This window comes from Haliotis rufescens, unplaced genomic scaffold (assembly GCF_023055435.1).
Source record: "Haliotis rufescens isolate VD_foot unplaced genomic scaffold, xgHalRufe1.0.p SCAF_2, whole genome shotgun sequence".
In the NCBI taxonomy this organism is placed as follows: Eukaryota; Metazoa; Mollusca; class Gastropoda; order Lepetellida; family Haliotidae; genus Haliotis; species Haliotis rufescens.
The window spans coordinates 57074628-57088752 of NW_025963890.1; the positions used below are offsets into that span (position 1 = coordinate 57074628).

Sequence of the window (14125 nt, forward strand, 5' to 3'; positions counted from 1 at the left end):
AATTAGTCGCCTAACCTGATTACTGATAAACTGATACACAGTATAATCACTGATCTAATTTGTTCAGCTCAGGAAGTGGCTAAATCCCTTTGATAAGGTTATTTGTTGGCTGATCAGTAATATTCCTATCTAGGATAATGATTTGAAGGTCAATATTTCATTGACTAATCCACACGTTTATTACTTTCAATGGTTAGTCTATGAATTAGGCATGAACACTGTCAGGGAAGCTGTACATTATTTGGAATTTGATCTGGAGGGAGGATCCTGTTGGTGTTTGTTAATCATGTTAGAAGGCGTCAGTGATGGCGCTGCTCCTGTGCAGGCAAGATATGGTGTAGTGATGTGTAGCAGAGGGGAGTCAGTTACTAAGGAAGCATCTGTAGCTGGAGGTGCAGGGGAGTGGTTGGTGTGGTTGCCTGTCACGGTCTGGGTTTGATGCTCGTCACATAAGTTACTTTTTCTCTTCTTGAGGCTTATAAAACAACCTTGCCAATCCGTTACTTTTCTTGAGGCTTAAAAATCAACCTTGCCAATCTGTTGCTTTTTCTCTTCTTGAGGCTTTTAAAACAACCTTTGCATTCAGTCATTCCTCTTGAGGCTTATAAAACAACCGTGCCATTCAATCTCTTTTTTGTCTGAATCCCTCATCATCCCCTCTTCCAGTCATTCATCCCCATCAGGATCTAGAAACAACCTACCTACCCACTCATGCACGCACGCCCTCACGCACGCCCACGCCCACACCTAAGGTAGTTATGATGCTGGTGTCAGTGTGTACCCCAAGTACATGAGTGATAGCAGCACGAGATGCAGTTTGTCTGCAACCTGATGCTGGGGGGGGGGGGGTCTCAGTAAGACATTTGCACTCATCTTTCATCAAACAGATTGCTTTGAAAAAAAACCCAACCAATCTGCGCTCTTTCTTTCTCTATTATAGATAACATAATGCCAATTTTTTTAAGAAAGTTGAAAACTTCAGCCTTTACAAAAAAACATAATATGACACTTGAAAGTGAGCTTTTTCAAATATTTGATATGAAAATTAATTCCAGGACCAATTTATTACAGAGCATCTTGGCCCTAGTCCCTCTTGGGGCAGAACACTTGTATAATTAACTATCCTTTGTTCAGCCAAATATGTCTCGCTTCCCCATGGTTAAGTCAGCACCCAGAGGCGCAGATTTGTCCCAGTCGGGATTCAACCCCAGTCTGTATTTTTAAGGACCCTACATCCATCTTAAACTCAAAGAGGAAGGAAGATTCAACTTGAACGTTCTATCACAAACCCTGGTTTCCTCTGCAGGAATGAAGAGAATGGTGATAATTTGGCATCATTACAAGTTGCTAGGAAAAATGTCAAAATGGGAAATCCTGATTTGGAGGCACTGGCGATTTATTGATCGATGGGGAGACAGGTTTGTCAGCACAGGAGCACTGGACATGTGGAGGACCTTGTCAAAAGCGAAGTCCTTTTTGTGAGAGGAAGGGTCTTTTGTATATGTCTGTTATATTCTTCTGTTGTCATATCCTTCATATTCACCTATTGTCATATCTATTATATCCATCTGTATGTATCTGCTATACAAGTCTGTGGCCAGTAATTGTTTCAGACAGGGCATTATTGCTGTAAGCTGCTTACAAATGGCTATGGAATGTTGGGAGATGTAGGTGTTTGTGGAGACATCAATTTTGGTCAAATTGAGTGATGGGAGTTGTTAGATTCTGAGATAAGGAACTGGTTCTGTTCAGTTTTGTGGAGGAGTTCTTTGGAGACCAAGGACGTAATTTGTTCCATTTATACTGCAATCAGTGGACGTCTTGCCTGGAGCTAAGTTGTTAGGGATGTGATTGGTCACAAAGCTTTCTGGACATTTGAAGGTGAAGATTCGTGTGTGCATTGTTTTCTTTATATGTATACTCTTGGCTGACATTATTATAATACAGTGTTGTATCATATACATGGTTGACCGTTTTCAAAATGACTTCATGATTTTTATATCAAAGGTTATAATTTATGTTAGTCAGTTACTGTCATTTTGTATCGTATCGGCACAGTGTCAAAATAGTCAAGTGCTGATTGATAGCAAGAGCTATAATCCACAACCCCCCCCCCCCCCCCCCCCCCCCCCGATATAATAACAAACAGCTTCCGGGGACTTGTTCTGCCACAGGGAGGCCTAGAAGTTTCTGGTGTCCACTATGTTGATATTGCTGGAATATTGCTAAAAGCGGCGTAAAACTATATTCACTCCCTCACTTAACCACAGGGAGACATTGTGGTATTGAGAACTGGTCGAACATATGGAAACATATGGAAACATATGGAAAGTGGAAGTCATCCCTCTTGTCATAGTCTTGTGGATACTTTATTGTCACTCTGAATCTTTTAGCATAGATCTAAATATGAAACAGATGAGGCGGTTTCACTGCTCTCTTTTATTTCTAGATCAGGTGGGTAAATCAGTGGAAGTTTCATTCAAAGATGTCATTTAAGTATGGATTGTGTATGACACGACACTGAAGAATGCTTGATTCTGATTGGTTAAAATGGGGTATCAAATTTCCATTTGATGCATTTGAGCGGTTCAAATTTCCATTTGATACCTCAAAATTAAGCCTAATTAAACTGTGCGTATGAATTCATCAATTTCATCTGCCGATAAGCCATCAAAACTGTACTGTTCACAAAAGTGCTTGGTTCTAAATTATAATGATAGGTATCGAAACTACACTAAGACGAACTCAAATTTCAGTAGGGTGGTGGGGCGCCTTTGTCAGTCCGATAACCCAGGTTACGTTTTACCATGGATACAATGTCTGGAACCCACCTTTGGTCTGGGCCTAAACATAGGATGGCCTAAACATAGGATGGCAGGATGGCAGGAATATTCCATCACAGCCATCACAGAGTTTTACACAGCGTTAGGTTCTGTTTCATAAACCCATACATTGACAGACTCTAGGTATGGGCTCAGTACACATGCTTGTGCAAGAAGTTGAATGCAGGAATGCATATATGTGTGTGATGATGTTTTCAGTAATACATGACTATAGATACAAGGTAACTACTCAATCGGTTCAGGAGGGCAATTACCAATTTGGTATTTGCTTCCAGATAGAATGTGACTGAATTATGACAGTTCCCTTCTCGGACATATGTGTGGGATTTGTGGAGTTGATGCATTCAACACTTTGTATCATGATAGGTGTGGTCTCATTATTGCATAAAATTTTTTAGTGTTGAGCTAATTGAAAACCTGCTGATTTTCTTCTTCATAATTAAATTTTACAAATCTTAGATGTAAACTTTCAATGAACATTCTACAGGTCTGCACCCAATCTTTGCAGTTTGTATTCAATATTGATAGAAATTCATCATGTTACCATGGCAACTGTCACATTTTTGGAAAATTCAAATTAGTTCTGACAATCACATCATTCAATTAATTTCAATTATGTTTCTAATTTGACAATATTTTCAGCTTTCTGGTCATCAAGGGATATTTTACTTCAATCCTTTCACACACATGTTGATGAAAATTGAATATCAATTTAAAAATCGGCTTTAACAAAAAACATCCCGGAAAGTGACTTTGAAATCTTTTGTTTTGTCACAAACTCTCTGTCATCTTACAAATATGAATTTTCTGATTATATTTTTTTGTCAATCTGTATTTGGACTTAACAATTCTTTTAAAAAGTCAAATGAAATGTGCCAGGTTCGGTTAACAGTTTTTGATAAAAAATAAGTCAGCATTTGGTTTACTTAATCATAAATCCATCAGTGCATCAGTACATGTTCCCCAAATAAAGATATATGAATTCCATACGTTTCCGTGTCGACCTCTCTGGGAGGTCTAGTCAGTAGAAAGGAGAAGACCCTTTAAGCTCTGCAGGGTTCGGGTAAATGTTAGTGGTGGTAGAAATCTTAAATAAGACCTCCCTAATCTACGGCACATCCTCCTTTTTCTAACTATGCCAGATATAGCTGCTCCACTCAACATGATTGAAACGCAATCAGCAAGTGCTAATGAGGTTGACAATTTAGGACAATTTTTGGATCTAATGAACGCAAGAAGGTAGCATTTTGCCTAATCAGTTCAGCAGCCCGCCGCAGAAATACAAGCCTTGCATCGGGCAAATGTCCGTAATGAACACAACCGTTCATTAGTGAGTCGTCAGTTTCATCTTGAATTCGATCCACCATGTTCATTTCATCGGCACCTTTCATTAGTGTACCTGAGATCGCACGGCACTGCAAGTGCATTGTGGGTAATCACTCCCGAATCAATAGTCAAATGTCAACACGCGTACCACAGTCCAATTAAAGACGACCCTTTGGCTCCTCTTCAGACCCAAGGAGGCTGAGGAGAAATTTGAAATACATGGCATCAGTCTGAAATGAAATGGGTGTCCTCAGCCTAGGTTGTAATAGACATGAACAGTGTGAGGTAATATGGCTCATTAAAGTGGGGACCTTCGGCATCGGTTATGGATAATGATGCTGACCTGATTGTATTCAAGTACCAGTAAGGTGGAAGTCGTGCACACGAGAGTATGGTCAAGGACTGTGATCGTTAATATTTGTTGCATTACTGTTAACTGCTAAATATTTTTTCTTTTCTTATATACTGAACGAAAAAAGTAAGGGATCATGAATGTTTTTTGTGATATTTTTTAAAGTATAGATTGAGCATGCAAGTTCATAAAAATATCCACAAAATATTCATGATCCCTTACTATTTCTGTTCAGTATATTATGTGGTACAACCTTCTTTTGTTTGATTAACTGTTCACAGAGAAGGAGGTGCCGCGATTCGCTGTGCAGAGTTGCGTCCCTTGGGTACGCCAGAAACCTATGATTGTGGGTTCAAATCCTGGTTCGCCCCAATTATGTTTCTAGGTTTGTCAGCACCATACCCATGCTCGTGGGTTTCACCGAAGTGGTAAACGTCTGAGACCTGCATCACTTCGGGCTTTCCTCCCACATTATGCTGACACGCCGCGATATAACTGCTATGCTGTTAAAAGCAGCGTTAAACCCAACTCACTCACTCACTCACTCACTCACTCACTCACTCACTCACTCACTCACTCACAGAGAAGGTAAACCAATGGTTGATGATGTGAGCATAGATAAATGGTTTGGGGGTATTATGACACACATCTTGCTTCATTCCTTGCCTATGGGATAATTTTCAGAACTGTAATATGGTTATCAGAATTAAGATAAAATAAATATGCAAGAACATGTTTGCAAGTGATCACTTAATGATATGTTCAGAATTGTGAAATCGCAAAATACATTTGGGAAGATCTTAAAATGAGAAGTCACAGTTACTTTCCTTATTTTATCAATCTTCTTTTGCATTTTTTCAATTCAATGTTTTTACCAGCCTTGGTAGAAAATGATTCTTTCATGGTTGTAAAACCTTGTATTTAAAAACCCATGATATCTTGGTATTTTAGAAGCAACCATCAAGAATTATACACATTCACACGTGTTGTTTACAGAGGTTGGAGAAACAGTACACCTTGAAGAGGTTAATTGGAGTTGAACTGTATTTAAAACATGGACTCTGTCATCAGAGTGTGTCTGTGGTTGTTTTGAGTGCACATTATAGTTTACTGTCAACAAAAAATAACCATTACAGCATTTACCCGATAGTATGATAAATACGCAAACTCAGCTATTAAAATAGTGTTTTAGAACATGCTTTATACAAAACCAATTTTCTCCTGTCTAAGCTTTTAGATCCAATTTGCAACTCTATTAATGATGCCAGCGTCATCCAAGATGCAAAGGATGTTTGAGTTCACAGGATGCAAAATTTATTGTGGGAAATGCAGAGCTTTTAGTGATGTTATTTCAACATACCAAATTGAATTAAAATATTTTATTTTTGAGTCAAGTGCAGCAAAGACGTTGTCGTTGACAACATCTCCATCCTGATATTGAATAGAAGCAACATACCAAGTCATCTTCCTGCATCATCGCCAATATCAGAAATAGCTATGTCAGTTGCATGAAGCACTCGTGTTGTACATTGATGGTACATGACTTAATTAGCACAGTTTACTGTTAAACGTGGACATTGTTGACATTGAAGAGATGTAAATACTCATTTCATTTTTCAGCCATATCTTTGATTTTTCTCTCGGCTTTTCTGAATTAATGTCTTTCTCTGTTTGAACAGTCTACTATGACACTTCATTAGCGGCGTACTTGTCGACCCATTCCACGCTTGTTTCACGGAATCAATATCGACAATCATACTCGTCCGTCGACACTGTTTGATCATCTCTACACCCAAGTCAGTAAGTATTGTCTTTACTTCTGTAAGAACATTGTGGTCATATGTCGAAAAGCTGTTTGAAGAGAATCCGCAGATCAGTGATCAGGGCCGCAGAGTGCTGCTGAGAAGGATTCTTCATACATGCCAAGTAGAAGCTGGGCGTTGGTATTTTCATGTTACCTGTCATGTGCGTTGAAAGTTGGTACTGAAATAGACGCTGTATTGACTGATTCATCAATTGCATTATAGAAACAATAGGTCTCTTTTAGTATGCCCATATCTGGAACTATGCAAGTTTTGTCAAATTATTTTTCTCACGAATACTCCTTTGAATACCCTACTTTTATTACATCATAGCCATAAATCCTGTATTTTGGCTGTGATCATACTATAAAATCATATACATTTACAACAGATGTCCTCTTTGCTGTCAGCCATTCACCATTGTCTTTAGGGAAACCCTATCTCACAGTCAAGAGATATCTGTTGAAATTCTAAAGGAACTGACGGATATAACAAACTATTTGGTCCTGTCTATTTGCTGTATATATTCTGTACATTTGCTTATAATGAACTACGGTTATAACGAATTAAAATTAGTTGTCCCTTTGAGTTCGTTGTAACTGCAGTTTACTGTAATGTGATGACAGCCAAAATACAGGGTCCATGGCCATGATGTAACCTATACACAATGATAACTTTTGTTTGATATATATATTATATATTTGTTCAAGTGTTGAGTCTTCAGGCAAAATTAACATGAATTGACAAGTGTTAACAATTATCATGATTATTCTGAATTAATAAATGTCATACTAAAACAATACATTACATACAACTTGGTGAATTGATGAACATAATTAAGAAGCATTAGTTGTTTTTATCGTTCAGGTATTTTAAAGGCTTGTGTACATTAGGCACATCAAAGGACAATGGGTATCTTTGGCTGGAGATGAAACCTGTGTGCAACTGACGCTCGATTCATTTATGTACATACCGTGCTGAGCTGTAGGTCCGACATCATAGTCAGAAAAACTCATGCTTCTTATCTACAACACAGACACAGGTGCTTCAGTGGTCTTATTACAAGATGCTGCAGCTTTTTGCAGAGTTGTGTCCCTTTCCTGTCACGATCGACTCTCAGTTACGATCCTTGGTTTGTCAGAACCAGGTGACTCGTGGAGACCTATGGACCTAGCATGCACCTGTGGACCTATGCATGGACCTGTGCTGGTCGTAAGAGGGGACTTAATGGATTAAGTGATCAGACTCAGTGACTTGGTTGATGGTGTCTGTGTACTCTATGGCCTGATCTTTATGATAAGACATATCCTAATGCTATTAAAAACTATATTTAACCTCAAAGTTACACACTCATTTTAAACAGAATTTTGGTCAGTGTTATTTATTTATTTGATTGATATTTTGAGGTATATGACTGTGCAATCTCCTGGCTGAAGTTTTCAGTAAAATCACAATATTTTCGTGGTTTTTCATATTGGACCGTATGGGCTTTATGATTCCTAATAAGACAGTCACTTGGTTGGTTTGTTGGGTTTGTTGTTTAACGCCGCACTCAGCAATAATCGAGTCTGGACCAGACAATCCAGTGATGAAAATCATGAAAATCATGAGATCGATCCAAGTAGCGAGCCTTACCACCTGATCCCGTTAGTCGCCTCTTACGACAAGCATAGTCACCTTATACCGGTAGTCATTATTATTACAGATTTGTGATATCTTAAAAACTTAATGTACATACTTTTGTATTTAAGGGAGGAACATACTGGTATATGTTTATGAATGGACTGGTTGGTGGACAGAATGGTCCACAGTTGCTTCGTGTCAGAGTCCTCACTCCACTCTTTCTTAGGGAGTTCCTCCCACAAAAGCAGCTTTTTAGGAATGGCTGGGCATTGACACAGTCTGTTCCAGAACTTGTCAACAGTTGCTTCATGTCAGAGTCCTCACTCCACTCCTCCTAAGGGAGTTCCTCCCACAAAAGCAGCTTTTTAGGAATGGCTGGGCATTGACACAGTCTGTTCCAGAACTTGTCAACAGTTGCTTCATATCAGAGGCCTTGCTCCACTCCTCCTTTGAGAGTTCCTCCCACAAAAGCAGCTTTTTTAGGAATGGCTGGGGATTGACACAGTCTGTTCCAGAACTTGTCAACAGTTGCTTCATATCAAAGGCCTCGCTCCACTCCTCCTTAGGGAGTTCCTCCCACAAAAGCAGCATATAAGGAATGGCTGGGCATTGACACAGTCTGTTCCAGAACTTGTCAACAGTTGCTTCATATCAGAGGCCTTGCTCCACTCCTCCTTTGAGAGTTCCTACCACAAAAGCAGCTTTTTTAGGAATGGCTGGGGATTGGCACAGTCTGTTCCAGAACTTCTCGTTGTCTTTGTCACATGGGTATGGCAGAGCATAGTGCATTTGCATTTTTAGCTGACATATAATGTCAGTGTCATTTTATGAGTGCTGTGTTAAACAACAACAACCAACCAAATCTGATGACAAACACGGGTACAGGGGGATATCCAACTCTGACTGCCTTCTGTGTAGTCAGGATCATTCGCAGCTAACTAGAAACGTTGGGAACTCGTTTTCGAAAGCTAGAAAATACAGAGTATTACTAGAGAACTTTGCAATATGAATAGGTGCCTTCGATTGGACTGCTCTTGTAAAATTGGCATTAAACTGATTTTCTGGTCGCCCATTACGCGGCACACTGGAGTTGGCGTGGATGAATACCACATAACTGTTGCAATATAATGTCTTCAACTTTCTTAAAGGGGTAAAAGTTTGTTTATGTTGGCTTTGCTTGTTTTCTTTCATTGGTAATGTATTTTGAAACACAATACGCCTCAAGTGTGTTGGATTGATACAGGTTCATCACTTAAATCTGTATTTTTAGAAATAACTGTAAACATGCATACTGTGTGGTATTTTTCTCCGAGTTTGATTGAGTATTTGTCCTCATGGTTTAACAATTTACATTGTTTAGTGTTTTTCCTTTTTAAGAATTTGAGATAATATTTGCCAGAAACAAATGGCATCATGACATTGTCCTGTTTTGATCAACTTTTGATTGGACGTTTTGTACTAATACAAAATTGAAAAATATCTTTTGGAAAATTAGTCTGTGCCCTAGAAAAGGAACAATCTGAAACCCTGAAGATATTTAAACAGTTGAGAATTCTTTGTGCATATGGAATAAGATTATAACATTTCCTTTCACAAAGTTCTTTTTTTGACTGGTTTATTGCCAAAAAAGTATTTTTTATGCCAAGAATGTGAAATATTAACAGGAATGATGAAAGAAGTAATTTCGAGGAAGTAAACGAGTCTCCTGATCCTTGTAATAAAGCACGAAAGTTCTATCACCTGTCAATGTTCATTTAAGGAATGTCTGCATATATTTTTTTCTAATCAAATGTGGGTTTCAGCGCATGATAAACGTCATGGTATTTGGCTGAAAAGTTAATTAACGCTGACAGATCAATAATGAACAAGGTATTTCTGATCGCATACCTGTCCAAGAGTATTTACATACAGGACAATACTCAGGGCTTGGAGGCAATCACAGCCGGAAAGGCGGAATTGTCCCACAGATGAGTTCCATGTGTGTGTGTTGGACTCATCAAAACGGCGTTTGTTGTCCAGTGAACGAGTTTCTGTGTGTGTGCATTACCTCGCTCTAACAACAAATATTGCCTAAGCGAAGCATTAGACATGTAAATGGTTGGTCCTGCATATATTGATTATAAACAAGTGGGCGATGGATGCTGCTAATGATAAACCATTATGATCCTTGAGCTCAGATTCAGCGCCAAAATTAACGCGACATTTACAAGCAAAGCACCACTATTTTCTAATCGGCTTTGGGAAACAGGAAGCTTTTATTCCATCACAACAAAAGCTATCCTCTCTCCAAGTCATGTGCTTCGTTGTTTTCAGAGGGAATTTCTCGTTAATTGACCATTTCATGAAAGTGATGGTTTAAAAGGGCGCCAACCCATCGACGCCCAGCAGAGCAAATCAGGTGTTTATAGATCTCATCTCAACTTTGGTCTGTCGCTAGTGATGAGAGAACATACATTTCTTACGTCCTGCCTTCAGTGAATTATTAATTCCATGAGGTAATTTCACAGGAGGGCGCCATTGCTTCAATAATCTTTGAAAGCACTTTAATCTTTAAAGAGTTCATATAAGGATTTATGTTTGCAATGAATTGACAACTGAGTCAGGATTAACTCATTGTGAAGAAAAAAATTCAAAGAATAATATACACATCAAATTATAACCTTCATGATTAAGTCCATAATTTGTGCAAACATTCCCTAAGATGTAGTTATTTCTGAAAATGGAAAGTAAGACTGAATTATGAAATTTTGAATTTTTGATTGTTGGAAAGTTGTTTTTTTAATTGAGTTGATGTAAGAGAAAATATTACATTCCCCTGACAAGATGTAATTATTTCTGATAATGGATTCATAGAAAACAAATCACAGAAAGAAATGGATGAATTTGATGGTAAGAATAAATTTTGAAATTTTGAATTTTGATCCTTGGAAATCATTTTTTTTTAGTTGAGTTGATGGATTGAGAAGTTGCAGTGTTCTTTAAGAAGATCTTCCAAATTGTTGGGAATACACTAATTGAAACTGTCATGGGCAAACATAAGTCTGGAAACAATCGCTGGTGTTACACAGGATGTAAATTTCTTTCCCATTTTTAGCAAAAAAGTTCTTGATGACTTGACAGTTGCATGTTGACACTTGCAAACAGTTAAAAATGAGTTTTCTTCCCAAATTATGCCCAAAACAGGAAGTAAAATCACTATGTATATCAAAGAGGCATCAATGTAAAGGAAATGATCTATCATAAGACATTTCTCGCATAAATAGAACAATTTACTTTTAAAAGTTAAAAGTTAATAGTTAAATTTTTATAATGAATTCACTATAATAAAATTGGCATATAATACAAGATGCAGAATACTAGATACTTAATACCATATCTAAGGAAACAATACAAATTCTTATACTTGTCTTTTGAGCTTACAAATAAGGAATAGAGTTTTTGTACTTATTACAAATATTTTCGTACTGTGGAATGATGTTCTCTAATGTAATATTTTGTATCAATACAAGGTACAATGACAAGGTTCATACAGGCTTGAAAAGGCCTTGGATTTTAAGGTCCCACTTGAAAAGCCTTCTCGTCAACCATGAAAAAACTGAAAATAACCAAATTAGCGTGTAAAGCCTTGAATTTGTACAAAATCAATCACTTCTTAATAGAAGTATTACAATTAATAAAAGACCTAACTTATTTTATTTATTGGTTGTGGAAAAATATCTTGTTGGAAAATTTCTGATATTCTTACTGCTTTTTGAGGTCTTATGACTAATATAAAGTGTGCAGTATTTTGAAAAAGATATTGACAAAGGCTGATAGACCAACTTTTTTGCCTTGAAAATGACAACTGAAAGCCTGGAAAAGGTGTGCATCACCTTGATTGACACATGGTGCAATAGGCATGATGACAAGTGGCAGTATGTACCCATATTTTAGTGATGCATCATTGTCTGAGCCTGTGTTAGATTAACTTCTGGAATTAATTAGTTGGCTCTGTGGCGATTCTGGGGTGAACTGAGTCCCAAGCAAGCTATGCCAATCATAAGAGAGGACGAAGTGGATTGGGTGGTCAGACACAGTGACTGATTGTATGTCCTCGTACTCTGACGGTATGGATTGTTGCTCACAATATCAGACTTTTTAGAAGGCTGCCATCCTATAGCTGCGAGATTGCTGATTAAGGCATTCAACAAAACACTACAAATTAAATAGTTTGTTTGTAAGAAACATTTATACATTAAATGCATTGTGAGAGTCCCTTTCTCACACTGTAATCTCAGGAGCAATTTTAGCTAATTCAACCCTTTGTATTTTTCTCGGAGGACATAGAGCGTAAGTATTCACTGGGTTGATTTCAAAAGGGTTAAAAACGTCTTTCTTTATCAATGTTGTCACATTTCGGCCACATGGCGCCAAGCATTCTTCCCATAATTCCATTTCCTTCCCTTGCAAATGATCAAGGGTAAGACTTCCTCAAAATTGCAAGTTATGGATTTCGTCATCCTTTGAGCCAGTGTATTTTTTTTTCAGTATCCAAAATTGTGATGAAGATTCTCTCAGTATTTTCATTACATTGGTTTACTTGTCAGCGACTTGATACCATTGCTATGTACAAAGCTTCGTGGCCATAGAAAGCTGTTGAAAATTTGAAATAGGATTAATTTAGAAAAGAAAAAGAGAAAAACTAGGGAATGCCTTAATTAAAACCTACAGGTTGTTGTCAGGAGAGTAGTATTTTTTGTTGTGATTTCAACTCGGGGGGAATGAGCAATAATGGGATCTTGTTTGAAAAACATTTTTTTTTGGTATAAAAAAGAACATCTTCCCAATGATTAAAGGAGGTGAAAATTTGGATCTTTTTATTAAGGCCACCATTGTTGTATTTTTTGCTTTGACGTAAATTCATTAGAACAGAACAATACTTGGAGGTACAATATGTGCTTAATTATTCATATAACAATTGTATGTTTTCGAGGCTGCTGTTTTAAGCTTTATTTGATTCGTTTGTTTGTTTGTTGTTTCACACCACACTCAGCAATATTCCAGCTTTTTGACGATGGTCTGTAAACAATTGAGTCTGGACCAGACAATCCAGTGATTGATATCATGCGCATCGATCCACGCAGTTGAGATATAATGACATGTATCAGCCAAGTCAGCGAGCCTGACCACCTGATCCCATTATTTGTCTCTTACGACAAGCATAGTCGCCTTTTACGGCAAGTATGGGTTGCTGAAGACCTATTCTGTCCGGATCCTCACAGGTTGTAGTTTGATTGTCAAGTTAGATTTTCCTTTACAAGCAGTCGTTATTGTGATTGTGGGCCACACTTTGTCTCCAGAACCTCATGCTGGTTGTAAGGGCCATGTTAAATGGAAATCCGATGGTTCAGATGTGGGACCTAATGGCTTGTATGTCAACGTGCGCTGATGACATGGATCATTGTCTGAAGGGACATAACTCTTTTATGGCTGCGGGGGGGTGTAAAACCTTCACTGGCTTCAACTCACAGAGAGTAGCTGTTGTAGAGTTGTGTGAAATAATGTGAAACACAGTTTCCAAATGACATCATTAATTAAAAAATGAATGCAATTATAATCAACATGGCAGTACTCTTCATTGGTCAAGTTCATTTATGCCTTATCAGTGAGTGAGTAACTGGTTTTTTTTGTAATTCTTTTTTAAAATTACTGTGATATGGCATGTTAGCTCATTGTTGGAGTGGGGGGCATGGGTGGCCCGGACATCTAAGGCGCCGCAATTTGCTGTGCAGAGTTGCGTCCCTTGGGCACGCCAGAAACCTATGATTGTGGGTTCGAATCCCGGTTCGCCCCAATTATGTTTCTAGGCTTGTCAGCACCATACCCGTGCTCGTGGGTTTCACCGAAGTGGTAAATGTCTGAGACCTGCATCACTTCGGGATTTCCTCCCACATTAAGCTGACACGCCGCGACATAACTGGAATACTGTTAAAAACAGCGTTAAACACAACTCACTCACTCATTGTTGGAGTGTTTGATGGCGGAAAGAGTCGTTGTTATGATGGGTACTGCATGGTACTACCCCGGGTGTGGTACTGTCTGCAGGGGGATATGCAGCTAATGCAAGAAGGCACCAGCGTTTCCTTACAGTACCCAGAAATAGCGAAACATACCAAGCATAGTGAAATATGTGTTGCATT

At 38.2% G+C, this 14125-nt stretch overlaps 1 protein-coding gene across 6 annotated transcripts in view; it reads left to right on the top strand.

The window, feature by feature from the left end:
* LOC124141355 (choline transporter-like protein 1) overlaps positions 1–14125 on the top strand; it is a 269963-nt gene that overhangs the window by 163978 nt on the left and 91860 nt on the right. For 5 of the 6 annotated variants that reach the window (XM_046509349.2, XM_046509357.2, XM_048400218.1 and 2 more), the window contains one exon: positions 6201–6321. The gene's annotated coding sequence lies outside the window, so the exon portion shown is untranslated. Of the gene's footprint in view, positions 1–1855; positions 1882–6200; positions 6322–14125 lie in introns of those variants that run through there. The other variant, XM_046509382.2, reaches the window with a different exon arrangement.